The sequence below is a fragment of the Phascolarctos cinereus genome, unplaced genomic scaffold, assembly GCF_003287225.1.
Source record: "Phascolarctos cinereus isolate Bilbo 61053 unplaced genomic scaffold, phaCin_HiC Scaffold_5;HRSCAF=322, whole genome shotgun sequence".
NCBI lineage: Eukaryota > Metazoa > Chordata > Mammalia > Diprotodontia > Phascolarctidae > Phascolarctos > Phascolarctos cinereus.
Genome location: NW_027555958.1, coordinates 281137275 through 281158358, shown reverse-complemented (window position 1 = coordinate 281158358; position 21084 = coordinate 281137275).

Below are 21084 nucleotides of genomic sequence, written 5' to 3'. Positions count from 1 at the left end.
TAAAGACCAGAAAATATATAGGACGATAGTTAGCAAGGATGGAAGGGTCAAGTGGGGCTTTTTTGAGAATGGAAGAGATGTGTAAATGTTTGTAGGCAGTAGAGAAAGTTCTGCCAGTTAGGGAGAAATTGAGGATAAGTGACAGAGCGAGAATGATAGAGGGGGCAATTTTTTGGAGGAAATAGAATAAAATGGAATAAACTTTGCAGGTGAAGGTGTAGACATTGACAAGGAATAAGTCAAAGAAAGAGAACTATAAAACAATTTAATGTTTATTGATAGAAAAAATTTAAAATAAAATCTTAGTGAAAAGACTATAATAATATAATAAATTATTTACTTTGGTAGAGGTAAAGTTTGAGAGACATAAGAGTTCAATATGAGGAAAAAATAAACATAATTAATCACATTTAAAATCATGTGATTATATTATTAAATTGCAAGTTAACTAATGGTAAAATATAATATTCATTTATGTGATCTCTCTATAGTATATGTAGAATGGTCATTTTTATATGATAAAAACTATATTTCTAAAACTAAAAGCAAACATTTGTAAATGGAAAATACTAGGAGATTTCCCAATAAAAATATCTTTAAAGCAAGGATGACTGTTCTTCCTATGATTTCAATAATAATAATACCTAGCACTTATATAGCATAATCCATTTTTGTCCTAACAATAACTTTGGGAAGTGGATGTTATCATTATCCACATTTTATAGGTAAGGAAACTGAGGCAGGCTGGCTAAATGATTTGCTCTGAGTCACAAAGCTAGTGGTTGGGAGGGTGGACCAAGATGGTGGAGTAAAAGCAATGACTTGCTCGAGCTCTCCCCCAAACCCCTCCAAATACTTATTAAAAATGATTCTAAACAAATTCTAAAGCAGCAGAACCCACAAAAAGACAGAGTGAAACAAATTTCTAGTTGATCAGCTGAGCAGGGAGAGGAGCAGGGAGAGGAGTATAGTTTGGTGTGGGCAAGCAGGCTTCAGCAAACCTGGAGCAAGCCTCAGGGGACTGAATTAGAGGCAGCTGCTGTGGTTTCTAAACTTCTCAACCCACAAACACCAAAGACAACTTCAAAGGACAGTGGGAAAAGTCTGTATCTGTGGTGAGAGAGAAGCATGGGATCCTAGCCCCAGTCCCAAGCTTGGCAATGGGGTGGCAGCTGCCTCCAGAGCTTCAGGCCCAGTATTGGTGGGCCTGAAGTGGGGAATTGAGTGGCTGATCAGAGGGGTAATCCAGGGATCTCTTTGCTGGTGCTGAGACAGGGTTCTCTTGCTTTGCCCATGCTTGGATCTGGGTCAGTTCTTGGTGGTGGCCCTGGGGCGAGGAGGAGTGCTGCCATGGTGGAGCTTGTAGTGGCCATGACAGGAAATCCTCCTCACAGTTCCAAGACAGAAAAAAGTGATTGTGGTTACTCATAGACAAGAACATAGGCCAGGAAAGGAGTAATCACCTTGCCCTTGATCATAGCACCTTGGAAGAACTGAAAATTTACAGGTCCTTACAAGTATCTCTGAAAACAGTTGCACAAAACCCCCAAAGCTTGGGACAGTACATTTGTCACACTGGGAACAGACCTGTATCTTCACAAAGAGTTTATAACTCAAGTAATTGGCTGGGATCATGAGCAAACCTCACCAAAAAAAAAAAAAAGTCAGACCAAAGAATCTTACTTTGGTGACAAAGAAGATCAAAACATACCACCAGAAGAAGGCAACAAAATGAAAGCTTCTATATCCAAAGTCTCCAAGAAAAACATGAATTGGTCCCAGGCCATGGAAGAGCTCAAAAAGGATTTTGAGAAGCAAGTAAGAGAAGTAGAGAAAAAACTGAGAGTGATGCAAGAAAATCATGAAAAACAAGTTAACAGCTTGCTAAAGGAGACCCAAAAAGTACTGAAGAAAATAACACCTTAAAAAATAGCATAACCCAAATGGCAAAAGAGTTCCAAAAAGCCGATGAGGAGAAGAATGCCTTAAAAAGAAAAAATTGGCCAAATGGAAAAGGATGTCCAAAAGCTTACTGAAGAAAATACTTCCTTAAAAATTATAATGGAGCAGTTGGAAGCTAGTGACTTAATGAGAAATCAAGACACTGTAAAGCAAATCCAAAAGAATGAAAAAAATCAAAAACAATGTTAAATATCTCATTGGACAAACAACTGACCTGGAAAATAGATCCAGGAGAGAGAATTTAAAAATTGCTGGATTATCTGAAAGCCATGATCAAAAACAAAGAGCCTAGACATCATCTTTCAAGAAACTATCAAGGAAAACTGCCCTGATGTTTTAGAACCAGAGGGCAAAATAGAAAAAAGAATCCACCAATCACATCCTGAAAGAGATCCCCAAAGGAAAACTTGTAGGAATACTGTAGCCAAATTCCAGAGTTCCCAGGTCAAGAAGAAAATATTGCAAGTAGCCAGAAAGAAATAATTTAAGTATTGTGGAAACACAATGAGGATAACACAAGATTTTGCAGCTTCTACATTAAGGGACCAGTGGGAAAGGAATATAATATTCTGGAGGGCAAAGGATATAGGATCAGAACCAAGAATCACCTTCCAGCAAAACTGAGTATAATCCTTCTGGGGAAAAATGGTTATTCAGTGAAATAGAGGACTTTCAAGCATTCTTGATGAAAAGATCAGAGCTGAATAGAAAATTTGACTTTCAAATACAAGACTCAAATGAAACGTGAAGAGGTAAACAGGAAAAATAAATCAAAAGAGACTTATTAAGGTTGAACTGTTTACATTTTTGCATGGAAAGATGATATTTGTAACTAATGAGTCCTTTGTCAGTATTAGGATAGTTGGAGGGAAAAATAGATAGATAGATAGATAGATGGCACAAGGTGAGTTGAAGATGAAGGGGTGTTATCTGGAAAGTAAAATTAAGGGATGAGAGAGGATTATACTGGGAGAAGGAGAAAGGGAGAGATGGAATGGGGTAAATTATCTCACATGAAACAGGCAAGAAAATGCTTTTACAGTGGAGGGGAAATGGGGGAAGGTGAGAGGAAATGAGTGAATCTTATTGTCATTGGATTTGGGTTAAGGAGAGAATACCATACTCACTCAATTGGGTATGGAAATCTGTCTTACCCTACAGGAAAATGGGGGGGGATGGGCAAAAGAGAGCAGGGGGATGATAGAGGGGAAGGCAGATTGGGGGAGGGTGTAACCAGAAGCAAACAATACTGAGGAAGGACAGGGTCAAAAGAGAGAATAGAGTAAATGGGGGGTGAGACAGGATGAAGAGAAATGTACTTAGTTTTTCATACCATGACTACTATGGAACTGTTTTGCATTACTTCACATGTATAAACTGTATTGAGTTGCTTGCCTTTTTAATTAGGGTGGGTGGAGAGGGAGGAAGGGAGAAAATTTGTAACCCAAAGTTTTGAAAACACATGTTAAAAAATTGTTTTCACATGCAACTGTGAAAATAAGAAATACAGGCAATGGAGTACAGAAATCTATCCTGCCCTACAGGAAAATAGAAAGGGAAGGGGATAAGAGAAACGGGGTGGGGAGATAGAAGGGAGGGCAAATTAGGGAAAAGAGTATACAGAATGAATGCCATCTTGGTGTGAGGGAGGAATGAGATGGGGAAAAAATTTGGAACTCAAAATCTTTTGGAAGTGAATGTTGAAAACTAAAATAAATTTTAAAAAAAGAAAGGAAAAAATAAACCAAAGCTAGTGTCTGAGGAAAGATTTGAGTTCACATCTTTGTGATTCCAAGTCAAATACAGTAACAATGTCCTGTCTATTTAATGGAGGTTCTAGCAAGAGCAATTAGAATAAGGAATTAAAAGCATAAATACTAGAAGAGAAAAGACTAAATTAGCTCACTTTTCATATGCCATAATTTACTTTCAAATTCCAATGAATGAGCAAAGATATTACTTCAGATAAAAACTTTAGTGAAGTACCAGGATATAAAATAAATAAATGAAAATCACTGGAATTTCTCTAAAACATTAACAAAACTAAAACAAAACAATAAAATTAAAATTCTATTAAAATATCTACAAAATATGTACAATATTTGAAAGTTAATCAAGAAATACAAACTCAATATTCATAGAAATACATCTAGAAAACACTTTAAAAAAAAAGAAAGAGACACCATTGGAAGAACATTCTTTACTAATGGGTAGAGCAGGATAATTTAATAAATGGGCAGCTAGATGTTACAGTGGATAGAGTGCTGGGCCTGAAATCAAGAAGGCTCATCTTCCTGAGTTCAAATCTGGCCTCAGACTCTTACGAGTTGTTGGACCCTAGGCAAGTCATTTAACCCTGTTTACCTCAGTTTTATCATCTGTAAAATGAGCTGCAGAGGAAAATGGAAAAACTACTTCATCATCCTTGCAAAACATCAAATGTAGTCACAAGGAGCTGGAAATGACTGAACAACAACAAAAATTTAAGAAAAATGATAATTCTGTTTAAGTTAATTTACAAAATTTGAGTTCTTCTAAAATCAAGCATCCAAGATATGACTTTATGGTGCTAAACAGCTTAATAATAAAGTTCATTTGAGGTAGCAAAAGGTCTGTAATTTTCAAGGAAAAATATAATTAAAACAAAAAGCTGTAAGGAATATAAAGTAGCATTTCTAGACACTAAACTATTATAAAGCATTCATCATAAAAATATTATGAAAGATGACTTCAAATCACTAGTAATAAGAGATATGGGAATTTTAAAACTCTATGGTTTTACTTTATGCTCAGAATTTTATCAAGGATGATAAAATACAGATATAGTCAAAATTGTGGGGGACTATGGGAAGATGGCCAAATCAATTTTTCATTACATATTAATGATAATATTAACCATTATGTGTTTGTCTTAATCACATATTATACATATGGATAATGTGTATATATTATGCATATGTATTAGGAATATAAGATACATATTTAATAATTATATTGGAATAAATAATAATATTTTATATATGTAAGTCAAATCCTTCCAAATACCAACATGGAATTACATGAAAGAGTTACTAATCATAGCTTTCAAGCATGTCTGGACATGTAGCACAAAGAAGTCAAAGAATCAAAAGCCTCATATATTTAAAAATATTGCTTATGACACATTTTTTGTAGCCAAAAAAAAACCCTAGAAACAAAATGGGTACATAGTAACTTTGGAATGGAATGGTTAAACAAATTGTGGTGTATAAATATAAGCAAAAATTATGATTCAGAAAAAAAAACAGAATGGTTACATGAATTTATGCAGAAAGAAATAAGGAGAACCAGGAAAACAACATACACAATGACAACAATGCTGTAAGTCAGAAGATGAATAAAATAAAAATTGATTGCTATATAATTATAATGGCCAAATTTGGGCCACACAGGATTAGATGAAGAGATATGCTTCCCTCCTTCAGAGATGCAGAGGACTTTGAGTGTTGAATAGTAATTATGCTGTTGGACATGGTTAATGTGTTGGTTTGTTTTGCTTAATTTTTTTTTTCTGTTGTGTCAAGAAAAGTTTCACTTCTAGGGGGAGGCAGGAAGGGAATATTAAGAAATTATTGAGAAAAACAAAGAGAGAGAGAGAGAGAGAGAGAGAGAGAGAGAGAGAAGAGAGAGAGAGAGAGACTGAGATTATCCTAGTCATTCATATTGGGAAAAACAAAAGCAAAGTAATAAGATAATACTTATCACCAGCTTTTGTCATGAAATCGGACACATCAGCCTATGATCAATCAACGTAATTCAGGGCAGAAATTCAAATAGACAATATAGATTGGAGGAGATAGTTTTGGGACCTATTTTGGGAACTATGCTTTCATTAATCTTAACATTCTCACAGTTTCAAAAAGCTTAGTTTTTTTGTTTGTTTGTTTTATTTGTTTTTTTTTTCTTTCCCAGTAGTCTTCTGGTCATTATTTGGTACTACAAATGAAATACAAAAACAATAATAAGGCTAAAACATTCAAAATTGTGAGTTAAACATAGAGCAATAGAAAGATGTTTGGGATTTTTTGGAGGCTATGAGTGGGCTACAAGCTATTAGCAATGGTAATCTATATAAGAAATGACATTAAAAGGGACTAATATATGTGCATCTGTAAAAGGAAGTGAGTCAGTCATAACAAGAAGGAACAATAATGGTACTATGCAGCTACACCTCTACATCTCCTTCCTCTTTTCCTTTTTTCCCCCTTGTCTTTAAAGATTTGTGATTTGGCCGTGTGGATATTCTCTCCATCAATGCAGATTATTAAACCCTCTGAAAACTTTGTGGTTAATCTTTGATAGCCCTTGTGACCCCAAAAATGATATATGGTGACCAATGTGATGATGAGTTTCAGTGAAGCTAAGTCCTAAATAACCACCATAAAATCTATTACCAAAACCATATTCAAAGCATTTTAATTTTGGTTGGAATTGTAAAAGCTTGCACTCTTTGGCATAGATCTTGAGAATCTAAAGTCAACCCCATGCTATAATGAAGCATCAAAATAAAGCTTAAACGGAGGACTGATACCTAAGAAATATTTATTTTTAATCAGACGAAGGCTCCTGATGGGGTTGGGTAGATACCTTAGCCATGGTTTCTAAGTGTCTATTAGGATTCTTTTTGCCTCTGTAATCGACAAAAAAGAATTGGATATGAATCATGGAGTTTGGAAAGACATGAATAGGTTGTAATCTGTACGGAATGAGATTACAAAGTCACCAAAACATTGAAGAACCAATGTTCACTAAGCACCACTAATTGTGAATGAATTCTGCATCCCTCTAATACAAAGTTGGATAAGAATTGGGCACATCTTCTTTTCTCCTTTATTCTTTAGGTCCTTATGAGTTAAATATATGGGTTCTGAAAATTATGGGGTTTAATTTATAGCAGAATATATGCAACTCAGGGATAATAGTCACTTATATATATAGGTCTAAGCCAGAGTATAAAAGACAATTTTTTTTAATGTTTATAAGCACAAATAATAAATGGAGGAAAAAAGAGAGTAATATAACAGAAAAAAATTTTTTCTTTTAAAAATGAAAGAAAAATATTTTTTACTGATCTGGTACCATCAGCTCAATCTCTGTGGAGTTCTTGTAATGTTCACTCAAATTGAGTGAAAGTTGCAGCTATCATTTTTCAATTGAGAAAAGAAAACACTGTAAAATGACAATCTTTCCTGGGGGCCACATTAGTCTTGAACCTTAAGTTAAATGAAGAAGAGAGTCATGTAATTCTCCAGTGAGTTTGATTTAAGATATGGCTATCACAGACACCCTTACTTCCTCAATGAACAGCTTTGACTCTTGAGTGATCGCAAGAAAGATAGGGGGTCTTTGCACTTTTTCTTCTGGAGTCTAGATTTGGTAAAGAATAATACTCTCTTTGGGACATATATTGATGAAACAAATGTTAGGAAAATGACATGAAATATATCTGGGTGACAAAGGGCCCTTGCATGCTTCTTATCTGAATGGCTAGATCTCAGATGAAATCCAAGGGAATTATGAGAAATCTTCAGAAAAGGGAAAGTCTTCATATCAACAATTTAACCTAGGCTTCTGTTGATTGTGGTTTTCTATCATAAGTAGCGCTCTAAATAAAATTGGGAATAAAGTCATCTATCTGTATAATTCAGACACCAAGCATCTTCATCTTTAATCTAGTTAAAACCACAGGATGTAAGAGATATAAGAGGCTTTTGGAAATCATCAAGTTCAAATCATTTTACAGAGGAAGACACTAGCATATTTTGTCACTTGGGTTCATCTGTTGAAATGAATTTTATTGAGTGCAGATCTGATCATGTCATTCATTTACTCAGTAAACTCCAGGGAATTCCTATTATCTCTAACATTAAATATAATCTCTGTTTAGCTTATAAAATCTTTCATATAATAGACCCAACCTATCTTTCTAGCTTTGTTATACTTTTCTTCCCTTCTGCTATTCAACAATTGAGCCCAACTGGTCTTTCTCTGTTCTTCAAACACGGAACTATATCTCCCATCACTTTGCCTTTGGGCATGCCTGGGATGAATTCTCTTCACCTCCATCTCATTAAATCTCCCTCTTGCTTTAAGACACTAAGACACTTCTAGAGAGAGCCTCTTCTAATCATTTCAATTGCTAGATCCCTCTCCTCACCTCTCACAACTATCTTGTATTTATTTGTATTTAGGAATATGGACTAGATCTATGATTCCAGAAAGAAATATTGGATAGAGAAAATCCCTCTGCTGATAATGGTCTATACATTCTCTAAAGCAAAAATTTAGAGAGGTTCTGGAGGACTCAGAAATTATTTCTCAGTCATAGAGTTAATGTGTCATAAGCAGAACTTTTTCTCAGGTCTTTCATATTTTACGACAGGTTGTCTATCATCTAAGGCATTCTGTTTATTTGTATTTATTCTTTATATACCTGCACAGTATATTTATGTCTTGCTTCCCTGATAGATTAGCTCCTTGAGAATAAGGTCTATTTCATTCTTTGTATTTGTGACCAGAAACTTAGCATAGTGCTTAGTACATAGTAAAAACTTAATACATTATTATTGAGCACTGATTGATTGTGACAATAACAATTAGTATAAGGTTTTCAAAGCGTTTCATAAATTTGATCCTCACAGAAAACTTGGGAGGTAGGTGCTGTTATTATCTCCACTTTACAGATGAAGAAGCTGAGGAAGATAGAAGTTTAGTGACTTGTCCAAAGTCACACAGCTAATGTCTCTCCTACCCATCCCTTGCTTTCACATTAAGTGACAAATATATACATACATACATACATACATATGTGTGTGTATGCATGTTTGTGTATGTATGTATATGTATATATACATGCACACGTGTGTGTGTGTGCTCATGTAGTCCCTCAAATACAGTAATCACTCAGTTCTTCAGCCTATTCACTTCATCTCCCATGATCTATTCCTCAATCCAGCCTTAGTCATACACAAAAAATGGTAATGCCCTTGATCTTGCCATCAACCACAAACATACCAACTCTCTAATCCCCTTATCTGAGCACAATCAGTTGGCTTTTTTTGTAAATAATATTATATTTTTTCCCAATTACACGTAAAGATAGTGTTCAACATTCATTTTCATAAGATTTTGAGTTCTAAATTTTCCTTTGTCCCTCCTCCCCAATACAGCAAGCCATCTGATATAGGTTATATATGTGCAATCATGTTAAACATATTTCTAAATTAGTCATGTTGTGAAAGAAGAAACAGAACAAAAGGGAAAACCATGGGAAAACAAGACAAAACAAATGTGAAAATAGTATGCTTTGACCAGCATTCAGACTCCATAGTTATTGCACTGGAGGCAGATAGCATTTATTATTATGAGTCTTTTGGAATTGTCTTGGCTCATAATTCTGTCATAGTTGATAATCACACAATTTTCTGTTACTGTGTATAATGTCCTCCTGGTTCTGCTTATTTCACTCAGCATCAGTTCATGTAAGTCTTTCCAGTTTTTTTCTGAAATCAGCTTGCTCATCATTTCTTATAGCACAATGGTATTGCATTACATTCATATACCATAACTTTTCAGTCACCTCCCAATTGATGGACTTCCCCTCAATTTCTGATTCTTTGTCACCACAAAAATTGCTGCTTTAAATATTTACAGAAAATAATTGAAGCCATTTTCCATGAGATTCCTCTTCTCCCTTCATTTCCTCCTATCATTTAGATACCTTCTGCTACTTTCTCCTCCTTAACCTCAGTGTTATATGATGAAGTAGCCTTTCTCTTTATCGAGCTTAACCCATCTACTTGTTCAAGTGATTCCATTCCATCCTAAACCTTCCTACAGATTGTCTATCATCCCCACTCTTTCACATATTTTCAATCTCTCACTGTCTACTGGCTCATTTTCAACTGTCTATAAAAATGCAATGTTGCCACTGTCCTGGAAAAACAAAAACAAAATCACCTCAATTAATACTTCAGTCTCTTTTGTGATCCTATATGTTTTCTGCCCATAATTTACAATAGGCGCCTCTATTTTCTCTCTACTCAATCTTTTCTTTTTTTAGTATAAATTTAATTATTTTTAGTTTTCAACATTTACTTCCACAAGATTTTGAATTCCAAATTTTCACCCCATCTTGCCCCTCCCCCATCCCAAGATGCCATGCATTCCAAATACTCCTTCCCCTAGTCTTCCCTCCCTTCTATCTCTCCCCACCCTTCTCTTATCCCCTTCCACTTCTATTTTCCTGTAGAGCAGGATAGATTTCTGTACCTCATTTCCTGTATTTCTTATTTCCCAGTTGCGTGTGGAAACATCATGTGTTTTTAAAACTTTGGGTTCCAAATTTTCTCCCTTCCTCCCACCCCACCCACCCTCATTGAAAAAGCAAGCAAGTCAATACAGGCCATACATCTACAGTTATGCAAAACACTTCCATACTAGACCTGTTGTGAAAAACTAACTCTATTTCCCTTAATCCTATCCTGCCCCCCCCATTTATTCTATTCTCTCTTTCGACCCTGTCCCTCCTCAGAAATACTTCCTTCTGATTACCCCTTTCCCAGTCTATCCTTCTCTCTATCATCCCCCTGCTCTCTTGTCCCCTTCCTCCCCTATTTTCCTGTAGGGTAAGACAGATTTCCATACCCAATTGAGTGCTTATGTTATTCCCTCCTTAAGCCAACTCCCACGAGAATAAGATTCCCTCATTTCCTCTCACTTTCCCCAGTTTCCCCTCCACTGTAAGAACCTTTTCTTGTCTGTTTTGTGTGAGATAATGTACCCCATTCTACCTCTCCCTTACTCCTTCTCCTAGTATAATCCTCTCTCACCCCTTAATTTTATTCTCCAGATATCGCCCCTTCATCTTGAACTCACCCTGTGCCATCTATCTATCTATCTATCTATCTATCTATCTATCTATCTCTACATTTTTTCCCCTGAAGGATTATACTCAGTTTTGCTGGGTAGGTGATTCTTGGTTGTAATCCTATCTCCTTTGCCCTCCGAAATATTATATTCCATTCCCTGCGGTCCCTTAATGTAGAAGCTGCTAAATCTTGTGCTATCCTGATTGTGTTTCCACCATACTTGAATTGTTTCTTTCTGGCTGCTTGCAATATTTTCTTCTTGACCTGGGAACTCTGGAATTTGGCTACAATATTCCTAGGAGTTTTCCTTTGGGGATCTCTTTCAGGGGGAGATCGGTAGATTCTTTCAATTTCTATTTTGCCCTCTGGTTCTAAAATACCAGGGCAGTTTTCCTTGACAATTTCTTGAAAGATGATGTCTAGGCTCTTTTTTTGATCATTGCTTTCAGATAGTCCAATAATTTTTAAATTCTCTCTCCTGGATCTATTTTCCAGGTCAGTTGTTTTTCCAATGAGATATTTCACATTGTTTTCTAATTTTTCATTCTTTAGGATTTGTTCTACTATGTCATGATTTCTCATAAAGTCACAATATTCCAACTGCTGTATTCTAATTTTTAAGGAAGTATTTTCTTCAGTAAGCTTTTGGACTTCCTTTTCCATTTGGCCAATTTTGCTTTTTAGGGCATCCTTTTCCTTATTGGCTTTTTGGACCTCTTTTGCCATTTGTTTTTTAAGACTGTTTTTTAAGGTGTTATTTTCTTCAGTGTTTTTTTGGGTCTCTTTTAGCAAGCTGTTGACTTGTTTTTCATTATTTTCTTGTATCACTTTCATTTCTCTTCCCAGTTTTTCCTCTACTTCTCTTACTTGCTTCTCAAAATCCCTTTCGAGCTCTTCAGAAGCCTGGAACGTATTCATATTTTTCTTGGAGGCTTTGGATGTGAGAGCTTTGACTTTGTTGTCTTCTTCTGGTTGTATGTTTTGATCTTCTTTGTCACCAAAGTAAGATGAAATAGTCTGACTCTTTTTGCAAGGTTTGCTCATGATTCTAGCCAACTACTTGAGTTTTAAACTGTTTGTTAAGGTAAAAGTCTGCTTCCAATGCAGAGCATGTACTGTCCCAAGCTTCAGAGGTTTGTACAGCTGTTTTCAGAGATACTTCAAGGGACCTATAAATTTTCAGTTCTTCCAAGGTGGTATGATAAGGGTCGAGGTGTTTACTCTTTTCCTGGCCTGTGCTCTGGTCTTTGAGTGATGGGCCACAAGCAGTGTTTTCTGTCTTGGAACTGTGAGGAGGGTTTCCTCTCCACCGTCACTACAAACTCCACTGTGCCAGCACTCCTCCTCACCCCAAAATCTCCATCCAGAATTGTGACCCAGATCCAAACATGGGCAAAGCAAGAGATTCATGCCTCAGCACTGGCAAAGAGATCCCTGCAGTCCCCCCTCTGATCAGCCACTGGATTCCCCCTCAGTCAGTGGGCTGGAAGCTCAGGACGCAGCCACCACCTGGGTGCTTGTGCACTGTGCTCTGGAACTGGCTCTGACCTAGCTCTTCTCTCACCGAAAAAACACTTTTTCCAATGACCTTCTAAGTTGTCTTTGGCGTTCGTGGATTGAGGAGTCTGGAAACCACCATAGCTGCCTGTGATTTGCTCCTCTAAGGCCTACTCCAGGTTCGCAGTGGCCTGTGTGCCCGTGCCTAACTGAGTTCCTCTCCCTGTGCCCAGCAAGATATGCCTTTCCAATCAACCATCCAAGTTCTCTTGGGCTGGAAATTTGTTTTCCTCTGTCTTTTTATGGGTTCTGCTGCTTTAGATTTTGTTTAGAGGGGTATTTGGAGGGGTTTAGGGGAGAGCTCAAGCAAGTCACTGCTTTCACTCCCGCCATCTTGGCTTCACCCCCCCCACACTCAATCTTTTCTTAACCCATTACAATCTGACTTCCAGTCTCATTATTCCATCGAAACTGCTCTCTCCAAAGTTACTAATGATCTTATAGTTGCCAAATCCAATGGTCTTTTCTTTATACTCATTCTGGATTTCCCTACATCCTTTGATACTGTTGATAACTCTTCCTCCTTGATTCTCTCTTATTTCTAAATTTTCAGCAGACCAACTTCTCCTAGTTCTTCTCCTACCTTTCTGACCAGTCCTTTTCCTCCTTTACTAGATTATCTTCCACATTATGTCCTCTAACCATAAATGTGTCTCAGGGTTCTGTCCTGGACTCTTTTCTCTTCACCCTGCATGCCACTTCAACTGTTGATTTAATTAGCTTCCATGGATTTAATTGCCATTTCTGTGCTACTGATTCTCAAATCTACCTGTCTTGCCCCTATCTCTCTGCTGACCTCCAATCTCACATCTCTAACTGTCTTTCAGACATCTTGAATTGGATGTCCAGTAGACATCTCAAACTCAATGTCAAAAATGGAACTCTTTCCCCAAAACCCTTTCCCCTCTCCTACCTTCCCTATAACTATTGAGGGCAACACAATCCTCCTGAACCCTCAGGCTTGCAAAGTAGGATTCCATGCTATCTCTCACCACTTATATCTAATCTCTTGTTATGGCTTGTCGATTTTGCCTTTGCAACATCTTTCACATATACCTTCTTTTCTCCTTTGACACTGCCACCACTTTAGTGCAGGCTATCCTCATCTTATGCAAGATTATTGCAATAGCCTGATGGTGGATCTTTCTGCCGCAGGTCTCTCCCCACTCCAATTTGTTCCCCAGTCAACCACTACAGTGATTTTCCTACAGTGCAGGTCCTATCATATCACCATTACCACTATCCCCAATGCCCCCTTCCCCGCAATAAACTTCAGTGACTTCCTCTTGCCTCTAAGATCAAATACAAAATGTTTGGCTTGGTATTTAAAACTATTTATAAGTTAGCCCCTTCCTAAATTTCCTAACTTTATTCCCACCACATCCCTTTGATACAGTGACACTGGCCTCCTAGCTGTCCCACAAACAAAACACTCCGTCTCTCAACTCTGGGCATTTTCTTTGTCTGTCTCCTATGCCTGGAATGCTCTCTCTCCTCTTTTCTGACTACTGACTTCCCTGGCTTCCTCAAAGTCCCAACTAAAATCTCACATTCTACAGCAAACCTTTTTTAATTCTTCCAAATTCTAGAGCCTTCCTGGAAATATTATTTATTGTTTCCTATTTATCCTGTATATATATTGCTTTGTATAAGTTTGTTCACATGTTGCCTCCTTCATTAGATTTTAAACTCCTTGAGGGCAGGGGTTGTCTTTTTGTAACTCTGTTATCTTGGCCATGTCTCTCTCTAGGTAGAGTTATGTTTGGAATAATAATAAAATGATAAAATCTTTTTTGGCAGTCTGTGAGCCTCCATTGCATTTTCTTACACAGAGGGAAGAGCCAAAGACAAACAAAATTTTTAAGAATGGGTGACTGTAAATAAGAATGACATTTCAAGAAATAGGGAAGTCAGAAAGTAAGGTCAGTATGTGGGTAGAGAAATATCTTCCACTTTGGACATGTGGGATTTGAGGTTCTACTTTGACTTCCTTCTCCACTAATTCTCCAGTAGCCTTCTCACCGCATCAAATCCTTCCTTCCTGTGTACCCTTTCTCTTATTTATCAGTTTCACCTGGAACTTCCCTTTTTAAGAAGTACCTAGACTAGTCAAGTTCCTTCCTTCATTACTCACTAAACTCTACTCTTACACCCTGGACTTCTTTCTCCTCCAGGTCCCCTCCTTCATTCCCACTTTTTAGTTTCTTCTTATAAGTTCTTTTCTCCTATATGAATGTAAGCTCCTTGAAGACAGGGATTTTTTTTCTTTTTGCTTGTATTTGTGTTTCCAGTACTTAGCACTGTGCCTGGGGCATAATAAAAATTTAATAAATATTTGTTGTTTTCACTTGACTACTGAGAAATCTCAGGTTGGGATGTCCTTAAGACTACCTGAAATCAAATAAAGATGTATTAGACATCTAATAAGTACAAGTCACTGCTAGGCTTGTATATGCAAAGACAAACACAATTTTAAAAAATGCTGGCTCTCAAAGTGGAATGATAGAATATGGGGAAGGTAACAATATGTAAACACATAAGTAAATTCAACATAATTGGAGGATGGAAAGAGCATGAGTAATTGGGGAGGGGCATAAAAGGCTTCTCATATGAGTAGTGCCTTTCCAGACTAATTTCTTATACATTAACGTGCATTACTTTCCTTTGGATAAACTATGGTCCAATCAAAATGCTACTCATAGAGCAGGAAGGCCAGGTTACTGAAGCAGTAAGGTACCTTGCAGGTGAATCAGGAGGTAGTATATGCTTGGTGGGTCAACAACCACTATCATGATGGAGATGGCCTCTGGGTCCTGAACTCAAGAGCCTTAGGAAGAATAGAATTCCCAGACCACCAGACCTGCTTCTGGCCCAGTCTTTACATCCATCAGTGAGGAGAGAAATTATTATAGATAAGGAGCTGATCTTCCTTTTTACCTCCATGAAGAATTGCTGATCAACTAACACCAACTGGTACAGGTACTCTGCAAGTGGCAGCACCTTTTATAACATCCGTCCTATTTTTAGCCTAACCCTCACAGCCATTACCCAGGGAGAAAGCTTCTATGGAGACATGCCTGAAGTAGAACAATGTACAATTAACCTAGAGAGATGAATTGCATCCAAATTATGAAGGATATAAAATGCAAAATAGAGGAATTTGTGTGGTCCAGGTGGAAACAGGGAACCACCCTAGAGTTTATTAAGCTGAGAGCTAATATGATCAAATTTTTCCTCTAGGAATATCAGTTTGGCAAGAGCATGGAGGAAAGATTGGAGAGAGGAGGGAACTGAGTCGGGTAGTACAATTAGAAAACTATTGAAAAAAGAGATGAAGTCCATGTCAATGGAGAGAAGAGGACAGAAAAGAGAGATGTGGAGGAAGAATCAGTAAGACTTGACAACTAATTTAACATGTGGGCCAAGGGAACATGAGGATAATGATGGTAAAAATAACTCACTTCAGTACAATGTTTTAGGGTTTATAAAGTGCTTCTCTAACAATTATTATCACTACTTTACAAATGAGAAAACTCAGGCACAGAGAAGTTAACTCTCACAGAATAGAAGCTGAAAATATAAGTGTAGAAACTTGAACATAGGACCTCCAACTCTGAGTATTGCTTTTTCCACTATACACTACAGCTAGATACACTACTGCTAGACTTAGGTGGTACCTTCCTTGATATATTACACTCGTATGACCTAAGGAATTTAGCTTACATTTTCAGGGAATAAACTATTCTATTCTGCTTTCCCCTCTTAATTTTGTTTTGTGTTTCATTATAAGGTTAAACTGATCATAGTTGTTGGCATGATAGCTTAAGAAAAATCTAGATGAAAAATTTTTCAGTGATTGCATAGGATATGAAAAATGTTCATGCCCGTAAATATTCACTTAATTTCTTCCCTTTCCCTTCTTAGCAGAAGCTACAGAAATGCATTTGTCTGGCCTGAAAATAAATTGGAAATTGAATTTTTGGGACTTGTATAGCTTCCAATTTCTATATGTGTCTCTTTTTAGAAATCTGTCCTAGTGAAAAGCTAGCCAATATTAATGAAATGCAAATATGTATTTATGGGATCTGACTTTGCCAAATACCACTTGACAGGCTCCTATGAAATGTTTCCTCTGCTGCTGTGTTCATCAAGGCACTCAGTGTGAGGCAACTTCTCAGAATCTTCAAATTCATTTATTGGAAACCCTGTTCATAAAGTCACATACACCTAAACAGAAAATATAAAGATCTGTGTTAACTTTCATATTTAAATGGTTACCATAGCATGGCTATTCAGAAAACAGAATTTCTGGCAAGCATAAGCTTCTCCATTATAACCTGTAGAGTTGATAAGAATGAGAAAACACAGACTCCTTTCAGGATGTATATTTATTATAGACTATATTCAGAAACTGCCTCATTTGCAAATGGGCACAAAAATGTAATTGGACAGATGAACTCCATATAAATTCAAGCAATCATTTAGGGACATTCAGAACCAGCCACAGGACCAAAATACTTTGAGAGTAAGGTCAAAGCAATGCAAATGTCAAAGTACCTTCGTTTGAGTTAAGTAAAATAACTAAATACTCACCAGAAGGTAGTTGTGACATGCAAGCTTACATAGTTTTGCTTTTGAAGATCCTTAATAGGCTAAGTCCACCCTACCTTCCTGTGAAAATCTTCTTTTCTGAGTAATCACTATTGATTTGATAGAATCAAGCTAGCTGTGCAAAGTAACATTAAAGATTCACTAAATCCTATTTTTTTTACAGTAGAGTGGAAAACAAAAGGAAGAGAATAAACATTGAAATAGTGTGTACTATGTGCCAGAAAACGTGCTAATTACTTTTTACAGATATGTCATTTCATCCTCATAACAACCTGACAAAGTAGGTAGTATGATTTTCCACATTTCACAGTTGAGAAAATTGAGGCAACAAAAGTTAAGTGGTTTGCCTTGAGTCACAGAGCTAGTATCTGAGGCCATATTTGAACTCTGGTCTTTTGGACTCCAGGTCCAATGCTCTGTGCATTCCACTACCAGCTGCTTCTACAGATGAGGAAACAGTATAGATAGGCACAGTGGACAGAGGCCAAGGCCTGGAGTAAGGAAGACTCCTTTTCCCAATTTCAAATCTGGCCTCAGATGCTTACTAGCTGTATGATCCTGGGCAAGTCACTTAAAACTGTTTACCTCAATTTCCTCATCTGTAAAAATGAGCTGGAGAAGGAAATGGCAAACTGTTCTAAAATCTTTGCCAAGAAAACCCCAAATAGCATCTTGAGGAGTCAGACATGACTGAAAAATGTCTAAACAGCAACAATCTGGCATGGAAAGTCAATTGAAGAGTTAAATTTCAATTCAGATCCAGGTCTTAGGATACTTAATGTGATGTTGTTTCTCTGCTATACTATATTGCCTGTTCCTGGAATGAACTCCCTCATTACTTCTGCCTTGGGGAATCTGCCTTTCTTCAAGACTCAGCTCAGTGTATCAGAGGAATAGTCAGTCAATAAGCATTCATAGGCCTATTATGTGCCAGGTTTTACGCTAGGCACTGGGGATTCAAAAAGAGGTAAGAGGCAATTCTTGCCCTTAAGGGACAGAAAGATAGGATGAGAACCAGGAGAGAGGGGTGTCTTGAAAACCTAGGGAAAAGAGGGTGATCAACTATGTCAAAGTCTTTAGGGATGTCAAGAAAAATTATAATTGAAAAGTAAAAGGCAATTGGATTGCACAATCGAAAGATTACAAATGACTTTGGAGAAAGCAATTTTTTTTGGTTTTGTTTTGCTGGAAGGATGAGGTCAGAAGGCCAATTGTAAGGAGTCAAGAAGAGTGAAAAGAGAGAAAGTGGAGGCATTTATAAGGATGTTGAAGAGTCTGGCCACAAAGGATGGAGGAGATATTGGATAAAAATTACTGGGGATGGAAGGATCAAATGAAGGGTTTTTTGAGGAAAGGGGTGCCATGAGCATGTTTGTAGACAGAAGATATCTAAGTGATGAGGTAAGGAAGAGTAGTGAAGAGGGAGCTGACAGCCAATAGCTTTATTTTTCTATAAAATATCAGGCAAGGTTTTCATCTGAGAGCTAGAGGGAAGGGGAGTCATGGGAGATAATAGGGGGGATGAAAACTTTTGGAAGAACTGCTGTGGAGAGTGGGATAGTGAGTTGTCTTTGTATTTCCAATGACCTTGGGGCACATAATAGACACTTAACATGATTATTTGACGAATGGATGATGACTGAACTCAGGAGTCAAGACAGAAGGACAGACTAATGTCTCTGATACTAGCCCTGCAGCTATAAAAAAAAATTCCTTAACCTCTCTGAACCTCAGCTTCCTTCTCTGAAGAAAAGTGATAAAAATATCTATAGTGACTAGATTAGAATTACGAAGATCAAATGAGATAATTCATGCAAAGCACTTTATAAATCTAAAAGATATTTAATCTAAAAGATATTTTTAATTTAGTAATGCTGCTAAGTTTTGGAAAACATTTGTTTATGCAAAATGTTCATTGGACTCCTGAAATGTGCATAAAACTACATTAGCATATGATCATATGAAATTCTCATTACTACCCAATATGTGATGTATGGTCTAGAAAGTGATCTGTCTTTCCTAGTGCTGGGATTGTTGATTCCTGAATTTATGTCTTCTTGTTTTTCATTCCTATTTCCATCTAAGATGCTTTCTCCATTTTTTTTTCTCTATTCGTATGGGTCCCTTTTCTCTCTCAAAAAAATTTTAGAGTACTTCTACAAAATTCAGGAAATAATCTCTAATTAACTTATCTGAGATTGTGGTTATGTCCTTTGGGTCCTAAATATTCTGTCTGTTTTCCAGGTTGAATTATCTTGATGTTCACAAGTTAGAATACTTTCGTAAATGTTCTTAAGTCTTCTTCAAAGCACAGGAACACTTTTGCCCCTATATAAATTATAAACTTCCCCAAAACATTTTTTTAAATTTCTTAATAATGCTTATTGCATGGCTCTACACTAAATAGGTACTTAGTGCAGACAAATTGACAACATGTTCCTAACATTTTTACATTGCCCATCACATCAGACTTGAGACAAGTTTTGTTATTTAGAAAAGCAGGCTAAAAGTATAAGCTCCAGTTTGCAATGATTTCATTTATGTAGTCAACAAACATTTAAGTGCCTGTTGTGAGCGAAGTACTGTATTAATTTTTGGAGGGTTTAAAAAGCTTATTTAAGATATGGTCCCTTCCCTCATGGATCTTAAATTCTAGTAGAGATATATCTCTTCCTAACATCCTTATCTCAGGCTACGGGAGCCACAATTCTTTCAATAACCTAGCTTTGAAACATTAGAATCATCCCTGACTCTTAGTTTTCTTTCAGTATGCCTACCTTTCCTTATTCAATTAGTCGCCACTTCCTGTTCATTCTGCTGCCACAGAATCTCTCACGTTCATCCTGTTTTTTTCCACTTATGTGGCTGTTACTTTAGTTCAAGCCCTCATTATCTCTTGCCTAGATTGTATTAACAGCTTTCTAATTGATTTACCTGAATGCAGTCTCTTCTGTCTCCAATCTGTTCTTCATATAGTGGCCACAGTTATCTTCCTAGACCATAGATATGGTTGTGTCATTTTGCTTAAAAAGTACATTCCTCTGATCTCAGATTCTTTATCTGGCATTTACATTCCTTCATGATCTAGCTTTAGCATACCTGTTCAGACTTATTGAGGCAGCTTGGTGGAGCAGTGGATGGGCCTGGAGTCAGGAAGACTCATCTTCATAAGTTTGGATATGCCTTCAGATACTTACTAGCCATGAGGCCCTGGGCATGTCATTTAGCCTTGTTTGCCTCAGTTTCCTCATCTGGAAAATGAATGAAAGAAGGAAATGGCAAACCATGTCAGTATCTCTCCCTAGAAAACCCCAAATGGGGTCAGGAAGAGTAAGACACAATTGAACAACAGCCAGACTTTTACACATTACCCTCTTTCACAGACTTACCATTCCAACCAGATTATTTCTTTAGATGACAAAAGACCTACTTTCTCCATGCCTTTTCATAGCCAATTCTCTATATTATAATGCTCTCTTTCTTCACTTCCACCCTTTAGAACCTCTATCTTTCTTCAGAGCTTGGCGTTAGTGCAAACTCCTATATAAAATATTTTCTTATTCTACCTAAGTGCTAGTGTGTCACCCTCCCCAATTATCTTGTATTTATTTTGCATACATTTTGTAGAAATTTCTCCAAAGCCAGGAAGATTTGAATTCAAGTTCTGTCTCAAACACATACTTACTTGCTCTGTGACCCTAGACAAGTCACCTAACTTTTTGTTGTTCTGGGTCAGGTGTCAGCAACCTACTAGTCTCAGCTAAGAATGTTTGTTTTACATTTTAAATAGTTTTATTATACTTAAAAAAAACCCTTAATTAGTTGGAGGACCATGTTAAAGAAGTTGGGTGCCTGGATTTGGCTCCCTGCCTTCTGTTTTAAGCAATTCTTTATCACTAAAATTTTCAGAGAAGATACTGACTTAAATTAGTAGAGGGAATTTCCTCACCTGGAGTTTTCACTGATATAGTGAAATCATAGGCACACTCCCTATTCCATGTTTTGAATTTGCCTACGTGCATATGCATTCTTTCCTCAATAAAAT